Genomic DNA, 22,765 nt, shown 5'->3' with positions numbered 1-22,765 from the left:
GAGGAGTGATAGGCCAGTGAGTTCCCATATGACAGAGCAATGGACGGCACAGGATGAAATCAATGAGACCGTGTCACAGTAAGATGCTATAGAACTTTCTATAGAATGCCCGCAGGAAGTGGAAACAAGAGATGTGCCCTCAGTTTGGAAGAAAATGAGCTAAGAGAAGAAATGCTTGGTTTAATAGACACGGACAAATATATCAAGATCAATGAAAGAGACAGACTGCAGAAGGTTAATAAAACCAAAAAAGTTAAAAGTCTGATAAAACAAATGAACACAGTAATTAGGACTGTTCATAGAGATCCATGCGATATTATAGAAGTAAACAAGATATATTACTGTGCAGCTAAATTAATAACTGATAAAGTTCTACCACAAGAACACAGGGTAGTGACAGAAAGAAAGGGGAGAAATTGAATACAATCATGAAAATATCAAATAGAGAAAATTATAAAACAATTAAGACAAGTGTCACTGTTAGAAGATGATAGTATTTTTGTTGATCTATTCCCTCCTCTAAGAAAGATAGATGTAATAAAAGGAATGCACAATATTAGAATAGACCAGGATCTATCATGCACTATCGCAAATAACAAACTAAATATTTCAGCACAGGCGGAAAAACTTAGAAGGTACACAGAAAAATATATGGGAAAAGTACAAAATAAGCAACTTATTGATGACCCAAAAAGGTTTTATAGAGAACTGGCAAATAAGGTAAAAGGAATTGAAAGACCGCCAAAAAAAGAAGAAACAGATACATTTTGGAGAAGTATCTGTGAAGATCTTGTGAAACATAACAAAGATGTTAAATGGATAGAAGCAGTAAAAGTAAGAATAAGGAGTTTAAAAGTACAGGATATGAAATGGGATGAAGTAACAGCCAGACAGACTGAAACAAAGTTAAGAAAAGCCTCTAATTGGACAACTCCAGGCCCAAATGTAGTACATAACTTCTGGTTAAAAGTATTAACATCTTTGCAAGAAGATTTAGCCATTAGTAAGAACTATTTATATGTGCACCCAGAACAGACACCAACCTAGCTAACAACAGGCAAAACAATGTTCTTACTTAATAGTGAACCTGCAAGCTACCCTAAAAATTATAGACCAATAACTTGTCTTCCGACAACTTATAAACTATACATGGGAATTGATGCCAACAGAGTTTATAGTCATTTAGAAGAAAACTCAATTATGGCAGTAGAACAAAAGACAATAAAAGAAAGTCATATGAAGCAAAAGATCACTTGCTGTTAAATAAAGTCATAGTGGAGAACTGTAAAAAGGGGAAGAATCCAAGTATGGCATGGACTGACTATAAAAAAGCATTTGATAGTATTCCTCATTCAGGGATAAAAGAGTGCTTAAAAATGTATAAGATACACCCCACACTGATTGACTACATTGCAGTGACCATGAAACAGTGGCAGACCATTTTGCAATTAAGCCATGATAAAGGACAAATTGTTATCCCAGGGATAAAATTTCAAAGGGGGATATTTCAGGGTGACTCTCTGTCACCATTACTATTCTGCCTTGCCCTTAATCCATTAAACTGTTTACTCAAAAGCTTAGGCCATAGCTTTGATCTGGCTCTTAGGCCATAGCTTTGATCTGGCTCTTAGAAAACAACAAAGTATAAAGACTTTTCATCTACTCTTTGTCAATTATTTAAAACTGTATAGCTCATCAGATGAGGAACTGAAAGCACAAAGTACAATTTTGTACCTCCCATAAATGTAGATGTTCGAGTGTTCACCCTGCTGCAGTCAACACACTTGGGTTATCCTGCCGTCAGGCAGTCCCGCAGTCGGCCTGAGTTCCAAAGTCTTGGTCCGGCATCGGTTGCTGTTGCTTCTTCCCTGACGTCAGTGCGCCAGGGGTATATAAGAGGCATCTGATGCCATTTTCTTCAGTTTTTCTTGCCCCAGATGTCAGGTGCCCCCAATAGGTAGGCAATATATATATATATATATATATATATATATATATATATATATATATATATATATATATATATATATATATATATATATATATATATATATATATATATAATACATATAAAAATAAAACAATACCTTCAGGCACAAGCAAATACACCACAGAGGTTGTGTAGGATAGAATGGTATAGATAAGTCCAGCTAGTTCACAGGGGATGGAGGGAGGGTAACCTGGACTGCAGCAGGGTGAACACTTGAACATCTATATTTATGGTAGGTACAAAACTGTACTATGTTCATCGTGTTACCCTGCTGCAGTCATCACACTTGGGTTGAATCCCAAAGCTAAGGATGGGTGGTGGAGTTAAACAGGGTTAGAAGAAGCTAGTAGGCTCTGCAAAACTGCAGTGGCAAAACCAGCTCTAGTCTTAGAATATAGAGGTAAGTGATAGTGTTTGGTGAAGGTGTGCACTGAACTCCAAGTTGCAGCTTCCAGAATATCCTTGGTTGGCACCCCCCTGAGAAAGGCTGCTGATGTAGCTGTAGCCCTGGTGGAGTGGGACCTAATTTTAGCAGGTACCGGTTTCCCATGATGCGTGTAGCAGAAACGTATGCAATGTCCTATCCATTTTGAAATGGTCTGTTTTGAGATAGCTTTTCCTTGTGATCCTGCAGCATAGGCTACAAAGAGCTGGTCAGATTTTATGAAAGCCTTAGTTTTATCCAAGTAGTAACGTAATTGCCTGTGAATGTCTAAAGAGTGCAGGAGTCTTTCTCCTTTGTTCTGGGGATTTGGGAAAAAGGTGGGCAAATGAATGGTTTGGTTTAGGGCCACACTGGATACCACCTTTGGCATAAAGGAAAGGTTAGTTTGTAGAGAGACTCTTTCTTGATGAAAAATGAGGAAAGGCTCCACTGCCATTAGTGCCTGTAGCTCTGAGACTCTTCTAGCTGAAGTTATTGCTAGTATCAGGGCAGTTTTCCATGAAATAAATTTTAAATCAGCTGAAAAAGCTGGTTCAAAGGGCTTTGTAAGCTTTTCCAGAACAAAGTTGAGATCCCAAGTAGGTGTTGGTGCTCTCCTGGGTGGGCTTATGTTCTTAGCCCCTCTGAGGTACTGTCTTAGGAGTGGATGTGAAAATAAAGGAGGATCTGTGTTGTAATGAGCTGAAATTGCTGAGGCATGGATCTTAATGGATGAAAAGGAAAGTCCTTTGTGCAACATCTCAGTTAAATATTGCAGAATCTGAGGAATGTTTGGATCAAGGGGATTTTGGCCTTTAGCCTGGTTCCAGGCGCAAAATCTTTTCCATTTGTCTGAATAGGTTTTCCTGGTGCTGGGCCTCCTGGCCTCCAGAATGACATCCATAACAGCTTTGGATAGAGGTGTTTGCTGGTTGTTTAGGTAATCTGCAATGCAGCCAGGTTTAAAGTCTTGAGCTGGCTGTGTAGAATCTGACTATCTCGCTGGGTGAGCAGGTGAGGAATTTGTGGTAAAATCCATGGTGGGCCATGGGCCATGTTCCTTAGAATTGGATGCCAGTGCTGGCATGGCCCGTCTGGTACAATGAGTATCATTTGTGGCCTCTCTAATTTGACTTTCAGCACTACCTTTGCTAGAAGAGGCAGTGGAGGAAAGGCATACACTGTTAATGTTTTCAACTGAATGAGAGGGCGTCAACTTTCCAAGCTTGTGGATGGAATGTCCTTGTGCAAAATTTTTGAAGTTGGTAGTTTTGGGGGTTGGCAAACAGATCTATGTCTGGGCATCCCCGTTTTTGAGTTATCATTGCAAATACTTGTGGATCTAGTTTCCACTCGTGGGGATCCATGATGTTTCTGCTTAGGTCATCTGCCAATGTGTTTTTCTTTCCTGGCAGGAATTGTGCTTGTAATTGAACTTGGTAAGACAGTGCTGTGTTCCACAAGGTCATTGCTTGCCTGCATAGAGGGTAGGAATGTGTGCCCCCTTGCTTGTTTATGTACCACATTACTGTGGTATTGTCCATCTTTATTATTAGTTGTCCTGGGTGTAAGAGGTCCTTGAAAGCTGTTAGGGCATTCTGTACTGCTAGCATTTCTTTTTGATTGACATGCAGATGCAGATGCCTTTGATCTGTAGTCCATTTGCCCTGAATGCACTGACCTGCCATGTGTGCTCCCCAGGCATAGTCTGATGCATCTGTTGTCATAGTTTGCCTGGCTGGGGGTAAGGTGAAAGGCTGACCCTTGTTGAGGTGACATGCCTGTGCTCACCATAGAAACTCCTGTTGAAGGCAGGGAATGAGTAGTATCATTGTTTCCAAGCTGTGGCTGTCCATACACTTTTCAGGTACCATTGTAATTTCCTCATATGCAGTTTTGCAAATGGTATTAGTAGTATGCAAGATGCCATGAATCCCAAGGCCTGCAGAATTTTTCTTGCAGAGAGTTGGGTCTTTGTTGCCATTATTTTGAAGCATTGAGTCAGCTGTTGTTGCTTGTCTGGCGTGAGATAAGCCATCTGAGCCATTGTATTCAAGCTGGCACTCAGGAATATTATGTTCTGTGAGGGCACTAGTTTTGATTTATTTTTGTTTACTGTGTACCCTAGGCAACTTAAAAGGTGTTTGACAAATGCCAGATGCTTTAAAAGAATGCCCTTGCTGTCTGCTTGAATAAGGCAGTTGTCCAGGTATGGGTATATTTGAATTCCTCTTTGTCTGCAATTACTGGTGCCAGGCATTTTGTGAAGACCCTGGGAGCAGTAGATAAGCCAAAGGGCAACGCAGAGAACTGATAATGGGTTGAACCTGCAATGAAGCGGAGGTATCTTCTACAATTTTGTCTGATAGAGACATGCAGGTATGCCTCCTTGAGGTCCAACATTACTAGCCAAGCATTCTTGCCCAGCATGGGAAGAAGCTGCTGTAGTGTTAGCATCTTGAATTTTGGTACTTGTAGATAGGTGTTCAGAACTGAAAGAACAAGAATGGGTCTCCATGCTTTGTCTTTTCTTGGGACTAGAAAGAGTCTTGAGTAAAATCCTTGTCCTTGCTCCTGTGTAGGTACCTGTTGAATGACTCTCATGTCCATGAGAGCTGTAATTTGTTTTTGTGCCTATGCCCATTGATTTGGTGGCAGGTTTGGCATTCCTTTTATCCTTGGCAAGGTATGAAAATGGAATCTGTATCCTTGCGAGACAATGTTTAGGACCCATTTGTCTTTTGTGATGATGTGCCAGTTGTCTGCAAAAAGTGCTAATTTTCCTCCCAAGGGAGCTGCCAAGAGAGATTTGCTTGGTAGTTTGAGGATAGAGTCATTGTGTCTGCCTTCTGCTAGCTTGGGGCTTGTCTTCTCCTCCTTTCTGGATAGCAGAACCCCATTGGCGAGGTTTGTAAGGGCCTTGTGACTGGCCTCTGCCCCTTGGGCGTCTGTATTTGCCCCTCTGTGATCTGTCTGAAGCTGGAAAGTTTTTTGTTGGCCAATTTCTGCTGAAATGAGGGGGTTGTACCTGTAAAAAATCCTTGACCATCTGCATAGACTTTGCCTTATCCTCCATTTTCTTTAAAACCTGTTCTGCTTTGACACCAAATAATACATCCTGTTGTAAAGGTGCATCCAATAATTTTGCTTTAACATGGTCAGGGAGGGTTTGTTCTTTTAACCAAGTATGTCTACGTATAACAGAGCCAGTAACAGCTGTGCTACAGGAAGCTTCCAATGAATCAAATCCACATTGTAAAGTATGTTTGCCCACCTGTTCAGCTGCATGCAACAGATCCTGCATTTCCTTGAATTCAGACTGTTCAGAATGTGTGCTCATTTTTTGTTTTAATTCACACATTAGGAATTGCTGATATTTCAGCATGTGAAAATGACAATGTAATGCTCTCATAGCCAGAGTAGCTGAGGTGTATACCCCATCTATCTAGGGCTCTGGAATCCCTTTCAGAGAGTACAGGATTTTTAGCCATAGAAGCTTTAGCCCCTTTGGGACCCTGCAAAATTGTTTCTGGGTCAGCCACAGGGCTTTTATAAAGGAATTTGTGTGAGTCAGGTACTCTGTAGTACCTGTCTGGTTTGGTTGGAGCAGGAGGTAGAGAGTCTGGATTTAGACTAGACTCCAAGTAAACATCATTCACAATGTTTAAAACTGGAGGGATAGCAAGTGGTTGGTGCTGGCGTAGTAAAAGGAACTCTCGGAGCCTTTTCTTAGAATCAGAGTAGTCCTGGCTTTCCCAGTGGAAATGTTCCCTCATGGTATGTAAATTTTCCCCAAAGGAGTAGTCTTCAGGGAGAGATGCTGAGGGAATAGAGTCTTTAGCATCAGAGTCTTCATAAGGGGGAAAAGTGTAATCCTGTTCCTCAGAAGAATCTGAGGAAATTGAAACCTGGTCAGAGGAAGCATAACCCTCCTCTTGTCTTGGTCTTTTATCTGGGGAGGGGTGGAAACCCCTGATTAGGGTAATCAAATCTTCAGCCATCTTAAGCATCTGTTTCTTAGGCATGGGGCCTTGAACTGGAGACTGATGTACAGTCTTTTTTGGCTTTAATGGAGTTTTAAGCTTAGCATAAGATTTAATGGTGAGTGTAGTCGGTCTGAAGACACTTTCTGCAACCAAAGGTGTTTCTACTGCACCAGGATCTCCTTCTGCTCTGGTGTCGGAAGGGCCTAATGAAGATGGCTGCAACAGCCTAGTACACTCCGCTTGAGAATCTGCAGCTGTCTGGGGTTCCAATTCTGCAGTTGTCAGGGGCTGCGTAGGCACCTCACTGAAAACCGGAGAACCGGCGACAGGCCCAGCAGAGGCTTCAGAATCTGGCTTGTTCCTAGGCTGCCTGTCCTTATCCTTGCGTTTTTTAAGCATGCTGGTCGTCGGCTGCTCTGACGGTATGATATAATTAAATTTCCTACCAAAGTAATGTCGTGCGAAGTCAAAACAGCGTTTGATAGTTCATTTATTAAACCTAGCACAAAACCGACAACCTGTGATGTCGTGGTCTGGGCCTAGGCAAGGAATACAATAAGAATGGAAGTCCTTATGAGGTATTTGCTTCCCACAAGAAATGCAATTGTTAGCTTTTACTGACATCGGACTGAGGCAAGAAAAGATTCCCCAATGGGATACTTAGCTTTATTGAAGACTTCGGACTGAAATTCGGTTAGAAAATCTCAGGTGTCGGCCAACCGGGACTTGCGAACTGCTTCTGCTTCGGGCACCGCGTGGCAAGAAAGACTGAAGAAAATGGTGTTGGATGCCTCTTATATACCCCTCGCACACTGACGTCAGGGAAGAAGTGACAGACCCCGATGCCGTACCAAGACTTTGGAAATCAGGCTGACTGCGGGACCAACTGACGGCAGGATAACCCAAGTGTGATGACTGCAGCAGGGTAAAACGATGAACATCTATATTTATGGTAGGTACAAAACTGTACTTTGTGCAAGTTATCAAAACTTTTTTAAATGATATAAGAATGTGATTTGGTCTTGATAAATGTGCAAAAGCAACCTTTAAAGCAGGAAAACTGCAACACCAAGAAAACATTATATTGGGACAAGAATATGATATAAAAGAACTTGAGCAAGAAGGAGTGTAGAAATATTTGGGAATTGATCTTGCCAAGGACTTTGATACCATTCCTCACTCAGGAATCATAGCTTGACTCACTAAACTAGGCATAAACCCCTATGTCACAAGGTGGGTTGCTAAACAGCTCACTGATAGAACTCACACTGTGAAAGTAGCGGACTCCAAATCTGACTATTGACCAGTCACGAGTGGTGTCTCACAGGATCTGTCCTGGGTCCCCTCCTGTTTTGCATCTACTTCTCTGAAGTTCAAGCCAACACAAAAGGACTCTGGCTGGCCAAGTTTGCAGATGATTGCAAACTGGGAGCCATTATAGAATCTCCAACTGAAGTAGACATCCTACAAAGAGGCATCACTGAGACCAATGACTGGTGCCAGAACTACAGCCTTAAGCGAAATGCCACAAAATGCATCGTTATTCCCTTTGGAAAAAGCTCAGTGCCCATGAACTACCACATCAGCAGTAGTCCACTAAACTCAGAAGATGTGATAAGAGATCTGGGAACACAGGTTGATAGCACCCTCTCCTTCCGCAACCACATTGCCACTGTGGTCAGAAAATACTTCTATGTGGCACATCTCATCACAAAGGGTTTCTCAACTAGGAAGAATGAGGTCATCATCCCTCTCTACTCATCCCTCATTAGACCTATTATAGAATACAATGCCTCTTTTGGCATGTACCTCACTAGACACCTGCAACAGCTGGAAAGGCCACACAAATACCTCACTAAAAGGATTCTATGCCTTAAACACATGCCCTATACAGACAGACTCAAAAAACTCCAGCTATACTCCATCTCATATCACCTCCTTAGAGGCAATCTCTGCTTGACCTACAAAACCATGTCTGATCCAGAGATCTAAACCTCATTACCACAATGAACAGAACATGCTGGAGGGATAGGTTCCTAACCCAGAGACTGCCCATGCTCTGGAAGAGACTTCCCATCCACGTCAAGCAGAGCACCTCACTGGCCCACTTCAAGAGAAATCTTGACGAGTGGATGAGCAATAGAAAATTCACCCCAGGAATCATCTCAGTTGCCTTGCTTGATAGGGGCAATGGGAACTAACTTTGTGCAACATGATACCAGGGAATCTTATTGGGCTAGGCTTTCATAGGCTCAAGGCCGTTAGCCTAGTACACACCTATGAACCTATGAACAATAAAACATGAACAAATGTGAATAAAACTTAGTAAGAAATATTTCAGAAGACTTAAATTATTCCTGAAAACAGCACTGACATCTAGGTACAAAATTCAAGCTATAAATCAATTAGCACTTCCTGTCCTAGTTTACAGTTTTGGAGTGATTGACTGGCCTCAAAATGTGTTGGATAGATTAGCTAGGAAAACAAGAAGGATGTTTCATGCTCAACAAATAATTTATAAAAAAATCAATGCATACCAAGATTATATAATTCCCTGTTCCGAAGGAGGGATGATCCTCCTTGAGATTGATTATATGTATAGATCTGCACATGGAACTCCACACATATCTGCTGACCTCACAAGACCCAAACATAGTGAACATTTTGAAACATGAGGAGAATAAATCTAAGATGACTTCTCTGCTTAATCTAGCAGAAGCTTATTGGCATCAAGCAAGAATGGAAATCAAACCTGTAGATAAAAATCAGGCAGCAACTGAATGTGCCAAAAGAAAAAAAAGAAAGAATATAAGGTGAAGGATCAGATGAGAAGGCAAGAAATATGGAAAAAGCATAAATATAGTTGCAAGTATAGAAAACTACTGGAAGTACCTCATGTTGATCAGGAACAAATGCAGGAATGGTTAAGGAGAGGCGAATTCAAACCAAGAGATGAAAGGTTAATATTGAAGGCCCAAGATAGTGGGCTACGTACACGTTGGTTTACAAAGTCCATTGAACATGTGGGAGAAACTGAATTGGAAACATGTGCGCACCTTGTTACAGGTTGTGACATATTAATGGCAGAAGGACTGTATACTGAAAGGCAAAATAATGTGGTGAGACTATTGCACTGGGCATTGTGAAAACATTATGGCACTGAAGTGGCCGAAAAACACTGGAAACATGAGCCACAAAGCATCACAGAAAATGAAGAAGTCTACATCACATGGGATCACCATTACTAACAGTTCAAAAGATAGATGCTAGAAAACCGGATCTAGTGGTCCAATTAATAAAAACAAAATGAAAACTCCAGCAAAGCTAGAACTTCCACTAATAGCTAATAGCTGAAACACCTAATGTTCATAAGGATCATTTGCCTATATCCCATGTGCCTCTGATGCAAGAGATTTGGGAGGTCACTCAGTGGAAGTTCTAGCTTTGCTGGAGTTTTCATTTTGTTTTTACTGACTGGTTTTTCAGTGACCTTCTCACTCATTGTTTTAGTTTGTTGTTTGGGATATTTTTGCAGTGACCCTAACGATAATGGACATCAGTTGGGTATAACAGCCATGTGTTTCTTAGGCTTAGTCAAACACTCTGCTTGTGCTGTGCTGATGAGGTCATAACAAGGCCGATATATGCATATCCACAGCTAGTGGGGTTTGGCTTTATTAGCCTGAAATTATCCATTAAAACGACAAAACAAGTCATGGATATTCAGAATCACCAATTATCTGAAACACCTGATGTTCATAAGGATCATTTGCATATATCTCATGTGCCTCTGATGCAAGAGGTTTGGGAGGTCACTCAGTGGAAGTTCTAGCTTTGCTGGAGTTTTCATTTAGTTTTTACTGAATGGATTTAGTGGTCAAAGAAAAGAAGACAAGAGTAGCATTGATCATTGAAATTGCCACTCCCAGTGACTACAGTGTCTTGCGTACAGACATACACAAAGTCATATACTATTAGGATCTGCAGGCAGAAATGAAAGCAATGTGGAAGACAGATACCCAGACAGTTCCAATAGTAGTAAGAACAACTGGTCTTATAAAAAGAATTTACAGTCATATTTAGATATGCTACCAATACATGCAACTCCATACGAACTGCAGAAGGAGTCATTACTGGGTACAGTGCGGGTGCTATGAAGAGCACTACTGGCTGACATCAAAGATTGAAACAATACTAATTTCATGAACTTTAATCATACTTTGACTTAGGAATGGGGTCCATTCCCGCCATGGTATTAAAAACCCAAAAGACTTGGAGAAATTAAAAAAGAGTAAGTTTTTGGAATCTGTGAAGACTTGCACTGAAAGCAACTCTTTTGGAATCTTTTTTTGTTGTTTAACATTATTCAAGGCAAGTAGGGGTTGTGTGACTTTATCTACATTAAAAATACATGCATTTGAAACCATATTAATGATGTTTTTGAACAATTTATCAAGTGACTGGAGTTTTTAATAGTTAGAGTTAATGGGATCCAGGGTTATTCACTTGTAAGATAGCCAGTTGTACAATATTGCACAAATTGCCAAATAGATGTTACCTCGGGGGTTCTCCCATCGACTAAATGGCAGTGATATGGATTGGTTATGTCAACTTATGGAATGAATGCAACCCTTGCCTCCCCCCTCACTTCATAGTTGAACAAATCTTCCAAAAGACCTGTGTTTATGAGTTTTGTCATTTTTTTTTTGTAAGCACCTCACTCAATCAAACAGTACTGCTTAGTCACCCATGTAAAAGACCTTTTCATTAAATTAAATTTTGATTATAAAAACAGAAATAAGCTCCATCAAAAAACTAAATGTATTCATATTGTTTCAAACTTAAGTCTTTTAAAATGTCTCTTATTTTCCAAACAAACAGTTGGTTACTATGTCTCTTAGTTTAGTAATACTTGTTTACATCTCAAAATGAAGCTTGCCTCCCACAGTATGCAGAGCCAGCCATAGACAAATTAGTGAGATACCTAGGATACTGTTCAGCTAGGATGCTTTTCTGCATTTTAATTATTTGTTTATTTCTAAGTAAATAAATCTTGCCTGTAAAAGCTGCTGCCATGACCCTCTTCTGAGCAGATAAGGCTGTGCCATCCTCCCCAAAACATGTAGTATACCTGAACATTCAGTTTGTGGGCTTTCTGTTCCACCCCCCACACACACACAGTTTAGACAATGAATCAGTGAGCGCCAAAGAGCAATAATATTACAAACTGTAAACAATGGCATGGATGTAATGGCCATGACAGAACTAAAAATGTGGCAGCAGGTCAGGGTGTATGTCACGCTGGACAGGCCGGAGTGCAGCAGGTACTTTTTAAGAATCCTGATAGGTAACCAGATGTTGTAGTCTGCGATCTGTAAAAGTATACATGGCCCACAGAGCACTTTCATTATTTTTTTAACAGTGATTATGGTTGGTGTTGTGGCAGTAAATGAAGTTCATTACTCTGGCAATGATTCTGTCTGCTTCCTAAAGATCATACATTGGTGGTGATCACTAGAAGTAGCCATCTCTCTGGGGGGTTACTTTGTGGATGCAGATAATATGTTTACTCAAAAAGTGCCTGTCTCTGGTGGCAAGAGTGAGGAGGTATGTTGTATATATATGTACGACAACAATAACTTGGGCATTTGTTCTTTTACTTTCATCCCAATCTAACAACAGAGAGGTACACAGAAGGGGAGTATTTTTTTTATTGGCAGGGCTGTTTTCCCAGATATTATTTGTGTACCTTTACATTCATATGTCTTTTTAGTTTATTAGAAATTACAGTTTTGTCAGCTTTGCATATTAAGCCGTGGACACAATTTTGTTTCTTGCTTAAAATAAATAAATAAATAAACCAAATTTATTTCCCTACTTATAATTTTTGTTCAGGAAATCAATGGATCAAAACATTGGAAAACAACTGCAAAAGTACATCTAAGAGAATGCAAGCTTCCACCGCTTCTTGAAGCCTAGTAGTCCCTGCCCCCGGCTTAAATCAATTATTTCCACCACAGTTATTACAATGTAGTCTTATCCCATTAGCATCTGTTCAAATGATGGATAACAAAAGTTGAGGATAAGCAAACTAGAAAAAAAGCAAGCTAGAAGTAAGCTATCTAAATGGTGCAGGAAACCAGTATGGGGGAAGCAGGGGATGACACATGAGGAGTCCTTTGCCTTGGTCTCCATCTCACATAAGGCCAGCACTGATGAAATCTTAATGACAGACTTTTCTTTTCTTTTTTCTTGCTTGCTGCACCATGGAAAAGAATACCAGTCTCTCTGATGTGACTTAATGAAGAAGACAACGCCTACAGAAAATTCTTCTGACTGATCATGATTATCATAAACAGGAGCGGTATGAATCTTTGGCCACTAGAACTGTAGCTTACTACAAGACATGGAAAAGTGAGTATTTACTAATAATTTGAGAGAACATCTGGGTGAACACTGAAAGCAAATAATATGTGTTGTCATTCTAAATATAAGGTTCAATATCTTTATTTCACTTTCAATACAGCTTTAGTAAGAATAGTCAGGTTTCACTATACCTAAACTCATATTCGCAGGAAGGTCACTAAGGTATTTATTAAGTTCCTGTCAGCAGAAAGCTCACTTCCTGTTTTCTTGTTAGAGATCTCTGTAACTCTTTCAGTAGAGGAAACAGACTTGCTTGTGCAGTATGTGGTTTAGAACTTTATATGAGGATTCCCACCTCATTTATATTCTTATATTTTTCTAATGCATGCACAGAAGCAGATAGTGTGCTTAATGTGGTCTCACTACATCCTGTCACATTAACAATGGCTGATTATCGGTGGCCTACTGCAGCTGTGGTAACATCATTCTTTTTATGCATATTAATTAGCATGGCTGTTTTAAGGATGGGAAGTGAAAACCACAGATATTTTTATTGGTACTACATTGACCATTTATGTACCTGGGCAAAAGACAACCCAGCCTAGAAGAGACATGTATTAGTCACTCCAGATAGGGTTTTTCTTGTTTGGTTTACTGAGCAGTAAAAAGATTGTTTAAACAATGGATTGCACAGACAAAAACAATATAATCTATGCACTGGGCTCTACTGATATTTCACAGAATAGTACAAATCAGTTCAAAACAGAAAAACGTGTTCTTTTTCCCCACAGGATTTAATAGCTTTCTAATATTCCACCTGTCTTACCCAGAGATAACAGGTAATGGACGCTTTGGATTCATATCATAAAACCAATGTCTAAATAAATAAAATATTTGCTGTCAGAAAAATCTGTTTAAAAGCAGTAACAAACTTCCAGACATAAAAAAATCTACACTATTCAAATGAAGAAATACATATCAGTTTGTTGCCTGAATGAAATAGTAAACAAACCAAACCTAAAAAGTTAGGGAAACACCAGTAGGACTGACTTTTTTCATTATGTATGCATCCCTACAACCCCTTACTTGTATATATTAACTTCATGTCTGCATAGCCATGGATAAATCAGCAACTCCAGAAACTCCTCTGTTCAGTAGTAGTACAGTTCATTTCAACAAAACAGCCTTCACTGCACTTCAGTGCAGAATTCTTTTACTACCTATTACTTCCAAAAGCTTCTTTCATCCGCGGTGGTGCAGTGGTAGCATTGTTGCCTCACAGCAAGAGGTTCTCCTGTTCAATTCTCGGCTGAAGTGCGGGGAGTACCTTCTGTGTGGAGTCTGCATGTCCTCCCCACAGTTGGATGGGCTTTCGAAAGACATGCGTAAATGGGCATGCCTTCGTTGAAGGTTGGACGTTGAGCTGGCACCTTGGCGTTCGTGAAAATCTACTGCCAATCATTAGCGGACCAGAGTTCCACTGTGGCGACCCCTAAAAGCCAAAAGACAAACAACAACAACAACTTCCAAAAGCTTCTTTCGTTGCAATAGCATTCATTATAAGTGGCTCTAGACAAAGTATTCAATCAGCACACAGAAGTCAGCCAACAATCCAAGAAGACTTTAATGATTGAAATTAAAAGTTTAGCGCTTTCTTCCCCTGTAGGGACTTCCTCAGAACAACCATCATTCAAAATAACCAGCCCTTATATACCCATTATTAATCAACTATTACTCAATTAATTAAAGGTCACTCCCCATTAAAGTAAAAGCACATAATAAAACATTAAAAATACTATGAAGTATTAAAAAGCACATGTATTACATAGTAAATATATGAATAAATAGCATATATACATTACACAAAACATTAAATGCTAAAAAATGTATAAGACCATAAAAATGTGAAAAAATTACACACAATAATATACATATAATACAAAATGATGTCCCCAGTCAACCCATGATCTGTTTTAGCTTCAAAATGTAAGCTATATTAGTAGTTTCATTAAGCCCTGGAAATCTAGTTGCATCCAATTTTAACTGCCACTTCACTACTATCTAAGTGCAAACCACTCACTCTCCCCTGGGGGTCCTTACATAACTATTCCACAATTAAAAATTTAAAACTATGATCTCTGTAGTCCTTAATATGTTTATAAAGAGCATTGGTGACCTTGGCTTTTCTAATGTCATAAATATGTTCACTAATTATATTCTTAAAAAGGCTAATAGTTTTTCCTATATAAAATGCAAAACAACTTTGACATTTGGCCATGTAGACTATGTTTGAACTACAACAATTATAATGTCCATTGATATAAAAATTAAAGCAAGTCATGGACTCTCGAAGTAATAACTTAGATGTATAAAATCAAGCTATCCTAAGTGACCTGCAATTTTCTGCTCATAAGGCAGTTTTTACTGGCATCTTTGAGAATGTTGACAAAGACTGTAATGTTATTTTTTTGAGAAAACAAAACAAACTGAAAAGGGACATTAATGAATATAAATATCATAAGGTATATCCTTGTTCCACTGGTAATATGGTAGTCAGTCAGCGTGATGACATTGATGGAGAGGGTGGACGTGCTGAGCAGGTGACGTCAGCTCCGAATTTTCAAAAGGGCCAACGGCTCAGTTCGAGATCAGCAGGTGTATCCAATGATGAACTAAGACACTCAGAAAGACTGTGGGGTAAAAATCAACAGCTCCATTTTTCCGAGGGAAATTACAAAGATTATGTGAAGCAGGGAGCAAGACCGAATAAGTCAAGAAACAAGTATTGAGCTGTGGCTTTGTCTGTAGTAACGTTGGAGCTGTTGGCACTAACGTAAGTGAATTGATAAATATATTTTCACAAGTAGCCCCAAATGACAATGGTTCCTTATGTAAAGTTGACAATATTCATGGGACGGGTGCTGTAATTAATGGTGTTATAGGTGAAGATACTTTAATGGCTTCGTCAGTGCCTAATATTGAAGTATGTAAAGAAGTTTTAAATAGCTTTGGAGCCACCGGGGGTGTTGCAAGTGTGTTAAATTCAGCTCTAGTACCTAATGCTCCCATTGTAAATACATTTTTGTTAAAACATGATGGGATTCACAAGCTAAGGCCCATCGATAATGGGGCTCATGTTAAAGATGGAGCACTGAGTCAATTAATTCCTAGTGTTGAGACTGGTGATGTTGATCTGAATGCTTCTGGTTTAACATTTGGGATAGTTGAACAAGAGATGCCGATGAACTTTTGGACTATGTTATTGATTTACTTGAGAGTGATAGTAATGTTAGTGTAAATAATGTGTGCACTGTTGCTCATAGTGTCCATAAGACTGGATTGTTATATGATTTAAATGTGGGGACAAATGTTAGTGATGCAGACCAGGGAAACAATATTATGTTTGAATTTGACAGTGCATTTTTAGACACTATTATTGCAAACCCAAATGCAATTGATGGTTATAGTAATAGTTTAATTTGTGGTGTTGAATGTAGGACTGATTATGACATCCAGAACCTTAATCGTAGTGATGAAAATGACGGTTGTGTAGTTGTATACAACAGTATGAGGGACTTTAAAATTTATAATTATTCCACCAAAGTGGTAGGAGTGGACCACGCTACTTTATTAGCTAAAGGATTCACTTTTGTGCCTTCTAGAAAAGGAAATTTAGCGGACATATTAATTGACGAAGTGTTTTACTAGGAAGGTGAACTTAAAAATTTGGTTTAATGGCCAAACCTATTATGGAGAGGCAGGCAGTGTTTTAAAAAAAAACTTGTATTCAACTCCCCGTTGAATAATGTGCTGCGTCTTTATGAAAGTATGTGTGAAAAAGAAATTAGAGAATTATTTAAATATCAACAACATTCATATTTTAATAATTTATCTAGAGATGAAGAAAAGCTGTTGCAGGAATTTATTAATGATAAAACAATACATATTATGAAGCCTGACAAGGGAAGTGGGGTAGTGTTAATGAATATTGGTTGAGTATTTAGATAAAATTAATTCATTATTAATTGATGGTACCTATCAGGAGAGCTCTTTAAATGAAATTCATATAGCTTATCGGAACATTGATTTAACATTGGATGATATGATACTTCAAGGTCAGATTACTTTGGATGAATTTGATTATCTTAAAATGATTACCCCATGGTACCTAATTATTTTGGTATCCCAAAAATACATAAGGGTTTAGCTAGGCTGAAATTCCATCCTATAGTGGATGGGCATAAGCCAAAGATATGTTACATGAGTAAGTTTCTGGACAGTGTTATGCAAAAAGGTTTAAAGAAATTCTCTTATATAACCAAGGGTTCTTGGAATTTTTTGGAGGAATTGGATAAGATTAAAGTAATACCAGGATTGTTCTTGGTTACTATTGATGTGGTAAACCTTTTTTCTGTTATTCCCCATGAGGTGGGTATTCAATGGTTGGAAAAACTGTTGCAAAAAACAGGATTGTATGACCAAGATGCCATTAATAAAATCACTGCCCTAATGGATATAGTGTTACAAAATAATGATATTCATTTTGAGGGCCAGTTCTTTAAACAATTGACTGAGTAGCCTTGGGCGCCTCTTGTGTCCCAGTGTTTGCTAATTTGATTATGTCATACTGGGAGCAGGAATACTTAATGAAGAGTGAACATTGGGATAATGTTATGCATTATACAAGATTCTTGGATGACCTGTTCCTATTATGGAAGGGAACTGAAAGTCAACTTAAAGAATGTCTGAGTTTTATTAACAACATTGTTGAGTTTTTGCAGTGTACCTATCACTACAGTAATGAACAAATCTCATATTTGGATGTTGATTTAACCCTGGATAATCATAGTTGTAAATTATATTCCAAAATTTATCGTAAACCCACCTTTTCCAACTCCTATTTGGAGTTCAATAGCTGGCATCCTGAGTACCAAAAAAAGTCTCTTGTGAAAGGACAATTGGTTAGGGCAGCCAGAATGGTCAGCCTTGATAGTGAGTTTTTGGAAGAAGTAGGCATTATTATTGGTATGTTCTCTAAAAGAGGATATCCACAGGAATTTTTGGAAAGAATAGTTGAAGAGGTGACAAAGAAGCATATGGGGGGTATATAAACCCATATTAAGAAGCTCCCCTAAAAGGGGTGTAGGGGAGCAGATTGATGAGGATAGTAGTACTATGGAGAATGTGAGTGGGAAACATACCCCTAATGAATATGCTTTGAGTTTTATCACCACTTTTAATTTGAATGCCAGTTTAGTATCCCAAGTAATTCTTAAAAATTGGGATATTTTAAGTTTTGACACAATCATTAGGCAAAAAGTGGGAAAAGTCCCTCCAAAAATTGTATTTAGGAGAGATAGATCCCTGAAAAATGTATTTGAATTAAACTTGGGGTCCAGAGGTGGCTGTTCAAATAGACCAGCAGGAAATTATAAATGTGGAAGGTGTAACTGGTGTAGTTACATTTTGGAGACCAAGGAAAGGATTACAATTAATGGCTTTAATTTTTATATCAATGGACATTATAATTGTTGTAGTTCAAACATAATCTACTTGGCCAAGTGTCAAAATTGTTTTGCATTTTATATAGGAAAAACTAGTAGACTTTTTAAGAATAGAATTAGTGAACATATTTATGACATTAGGAAAGCCAAGGTCACCAATGCTCTTTCTAAGGACTACAGAGATCATAGTTTTAAATTTTTAATTGTGGAACAGTTATGTAAGGACCCTCAGGGAAGAGTGATTGATTTGCACTTAGATTGCAGTGAATTAAAGTGGCAGTTAAAATTGGATGCAACTAGATTTCCTGGGCTTAATGAAACTACTAATATAGCTTGCATTTTGAAGCTAAAACAAATCATGGGTTGACTGGTGTGTACATCATTTTGTATTATATGTATATTATTGTGTGTAATTTTTTCACATTTTTATGGTCTTATACATGTTTTAGCATTTAATGTTTTGTATAATGTATATATGCTATTTATTCATATATTTACTATGTAATACATGTGCTTTTTAACACTTCATAGTATTTTTAATGTTTTATTATGTGCTTTTACTTTAATGGGGAGTGACCTTTAATTAATTGAGTAATAGTTGATTAATAATGGGTATATAAGGGCTGGTTATTTTGAATGATGGTTGTTCTGAGGAAGTCCCTACAGGGGAAGAAAGTGTTAAACGTTTAATTTCAACCATTAAAGTCTTCTTGGATTGTTGGCTGGCTTCTGTGTGCTGATTAACTACTTTTTCGGGTTTGTTGTTCTTCTTTTTATGATGGCTCTAGATTCAGAACATTCTGCCAAAAAACACAATCTCCCTAGCCCTTGTTATATGTAAATACCAAAAGCAAAAACAAGAAAAAATTACTGATGCTGTGAACTAACTCTAAATCAATACTCTGAAAATCCAGGACAACAAAACATGAGTGTCTAGTACAAGGGCTAATTTTATTAAATATAACACATAAATATTTTTAAAAAAGCACAAAATGATGCATAAAAGCTCATGTGTTATGTAATGCAATTGCATATGGTTCCAGACAGTCTTTTGTTGTATAGGTAAGTACCAGAAATTACAAAGCAGCAAATCCTAACAGAGGATAAAAAATGAAGTATGTCTTAACATACAGGTAGATATGAAAAAAACTGAGCACCCTAATTACCTGATCTTGAGGTACTCCTGTATTTGGAAAGCATCAGTTTATGTGTAGTTGTAATGTGCGTGCACTGGCCCAGAAATCAAGGAGCCTCAATCCTCACCACTAACACCAGTGAGGGATGTGCACATTGGGAGGGATGACAAGTACACACACAGTAAAGTACCATTTCCCTTAAGAGCACACAGAGATCTCAGTCAGTATGGGGCTGGTTTCTCCCCCTCTCTCCAAATTCCCAATAAGACTCCCCCATTGTCACAGCTGTAGGGTTAAGATCTCAGCTGAGTAGTCAAGCCAAAACCTCCAGCATCCTCTCTCTCCAACCAATGCTTTGTGTCCCTGCCCAACTAGCTGACACACACACACACACACACACACACACACACACACACACACACACACACACACACACACACACACACACACACTTTGAGATTTAAATTATATACAAACACACATACACTCCTGGCGAAAGCTGGCACAGGTTCACAAACTATGCCCCCTTCTACCCATACTATACGGTAGTTATCACTGCCACCAACCACTACTTATCAGCTACTATAAAGGCCCTTACCAAAGGGTGCCCAATCTTCTTGTGTAATGTTACTATTATCCGAATGTTAAGTGTGATCAAACTAAGGCTATTCCAGAGTAGCCTGTACAGTGTTTCCAAATACATGTAAGTACTCTCAGAGCTTAAATATCTGTAAGCAAACCAGCCAAAATTAAAATGTCTAAATATATTTAATAATAAATAATAAAAACATAAGACAATACTCATTAACTCAGCACAGTGACAATAGAGTTCACAATTACAGGAAATACTTTAAAATAACATAGTAGGACAGTCTCACATAAATATAGAAAAAAGCTAGACTAATCTTACTGTATTTCCATCTGTCTCCAAGAGAAATAACTGTATCTAAATAACTTACTTACAGAGTAAGACAAGTGCTGGTGATGTGGTCTGATCCAGAACAAAATACAAAATGCACTCACATTCTCTCTGAGATAGTTCTTTAATAAGACATATTACTGCTGAACCATCTCAGATTACATCATTCTTGTCACCTCTGCCTAAGTTTCCCAGGCTAGCAGGAACTTAAAATTTAACAAGTCTCTGTTAAAAATACTTATCTTTTAGAAGCTGACACCTCTCTCTTAGAAGCTTGGCTGAAACTGGATGCCGTAAAACAATTACCTTCAAAACCTGTAATTACATCTGTTTCCAGACAATAGAAAGAAGCCCCTAGCCTAGACATCCTGTCTCTTAGCTGAGATAAACTAACTTCATAACACATCGTAAAACTCTTTACGCATCAGCTTATTTTCTTAGAGTTTTGCAAGTTAACTCTGTATGTCCCAATTTCTACTATGAAACCATACATTTGCATTGACATATAGTTTATACACATTTCTGCTCTTTTCCAGCAGGGTGCACTGTGGTGACAATCTTGAAGCTCAGTACAGAACATATAGCTTTCTTACATTTTTAAGGCACTCATACAAATATTACTATTCACAAATGACTTAGAATTATTTACGAAATTCTATCTAACAGGGTTGGCAGTATTACATTTCTATATAAATCATATTAATATTTTCAAGTGATATCTACGTATCTACAAAATTCCAGCTAGCTGGGCTGGCAGCATCTTGGTTTATTACAGTAGTTACAAAAATATGGTTTACATATAAACACAGCCCTCCCTCTATACCAGAGTCTTGCACCTTTCATGCATTCAGAAATAATGGCAACTGTGCTAGAGTCTATATGTTTGCCAGTGAATGTAATACCTCCATGCAGATCCCTAGAGACTCACAAACTGAATACACTGAACTACAGATCATAGGTAGAATTAAGTCAACAACTAATAGCTTATTACAGAACACATTCTTTGTTGCCTGATAACAGTGTAAGATTCCCTGGTGTTCTAAATGATCTTCCAATTAGCAAAAACTCCCTTATTTAGGTGGCTTTAACTACCCTTTAATAAACTAGAGCACCTATACCTCCAATGTAGGATATGTCCACAATTCCAGGACTTCATAACAAAAAAATCCATTTAAGTAGCTGGTAAATACACATATTACAGGGCACAGCATTATTGGCATGAATCTTATTAATACGTCCATCTCTTGCACACTGCTCCTATGGTATCTCCTTCCCCAGTGAAGTCTGACAATAAATGTGTGACCCATCCATTCAGCCATACATCCACAACCCCTTGTGACCTCTTTCATTAAATTCCTAAAAGCTCTTACAGCCAACCCCACTGAATTTAAGGATTAAAACGTGTAACCTCAACCTATGTGACAAAATCTCAAAATAAATTTATGATTGCCTCTCCCCAGACCTTAATACAACAGAATGATTCACTAAGGAATTCTGTACTCATTTATAAAAAAAAATACATAGAACTAGCAGTACCTACCAGAAATAAGTATAACAGGAAATTCAAAAATAAACTGCCCTGGTGATCTACTACCACAAATAAACTATTCAACAAAAAAAAGAAGCTCCTTAAATTATTTAATAAAGCCAAAATCCATATTTTCAAGGATAATATCAAAAGCATTATAAAAATCTGAAGAACATTTTCAGATCCACTAAATGGGACCATAAGCTTAGGTTGTTTGCTCAAACCAAAGATAATTATAAATCTATCTTTAACTTGAGAAAACTAAAAAGACATACCCTTACATTTTTCAGAACTGATTCATAATGGGGCCTCTTATTCTGACCCAACTGACGTTTGCAATATACTTACTAACAAATTCAATGCCAACATCACCCATAAGACTTCTATTCAAAGCCCCAGAATATTTCAATCCCTTACTCATGCAATTATCTCTAAAGATCATTTATTGAAAGTGCAAACCAAAACAAAAATACTTCTTCTGTGGGACCTGATAATATATCTTATTGCTTAATGAATGATGTTAAACATACCCTTGCAGATATACTTCTGAGATTGTTTAATTTAAACTTAACTGGTTTTGTCCCTGATGAACACAGCACATCAGTGGTGTTACCACAAAATGACTTACAACTGATCAGTTAGTTACAGACCTTTCAGCCTCATATGTAAATCCACAGAATGTATTATAACCGATTTCATAAACTGTGATATCAAGAATCTGGTGAAACTTGACCCCCAGAGATTTGGTTTGTGAAGCATAGATTCTATTTAATCTGGTAAATTTCTTTGAAACAGTTTCAGAGGCTGTAGATGGTGGCCAATGCAGTGCATGTGACATATCTTGCCCTAGCTAAGATGTTTGACACCATTCTCCATGCTGGTATCACACAAAATCTAAATGCTTTAAAAACT

The 22,765-nt window shown here is 38.2% G+C and overlaps 1 protein-coding gene and 1 pseudogene across 3 annotated transcripts in view; one reads left to right on the top strand and one right to left on the bottom strand.

Moving 5' to 3' along the window:
• Positions 1–22,765, bottom strand: part of LOC122812030 — a 639,997-nt gene that overhangs the window by 508,041 nt on the left and 109,191 nt on the right. The window lies entirely within an intron of this gene.
• Positions 15,313–22,765, top strand: part of LOC122810666 — a 91,589-nt pseudogene continuing 84,136 nt past the window's right edge.

Source organism: Protopterus annectens, chromosome 9.part0 (genome assembly GCF_019279795.1).
Source record: "Protopterus annectens isolate FY-2018-M chromosome 9.part0, PAN1.0, whole genome shotgun sequence".
Classification (NCBI taxonomy): Eukaryota; Metazoa; Chordata; order Ceratodontiformes; family Protopteridae; genus Protopterus; species Protopterus annectens.
This window is presented reverse-complemented; position numbering and strand designations above follow the sequence as displayed.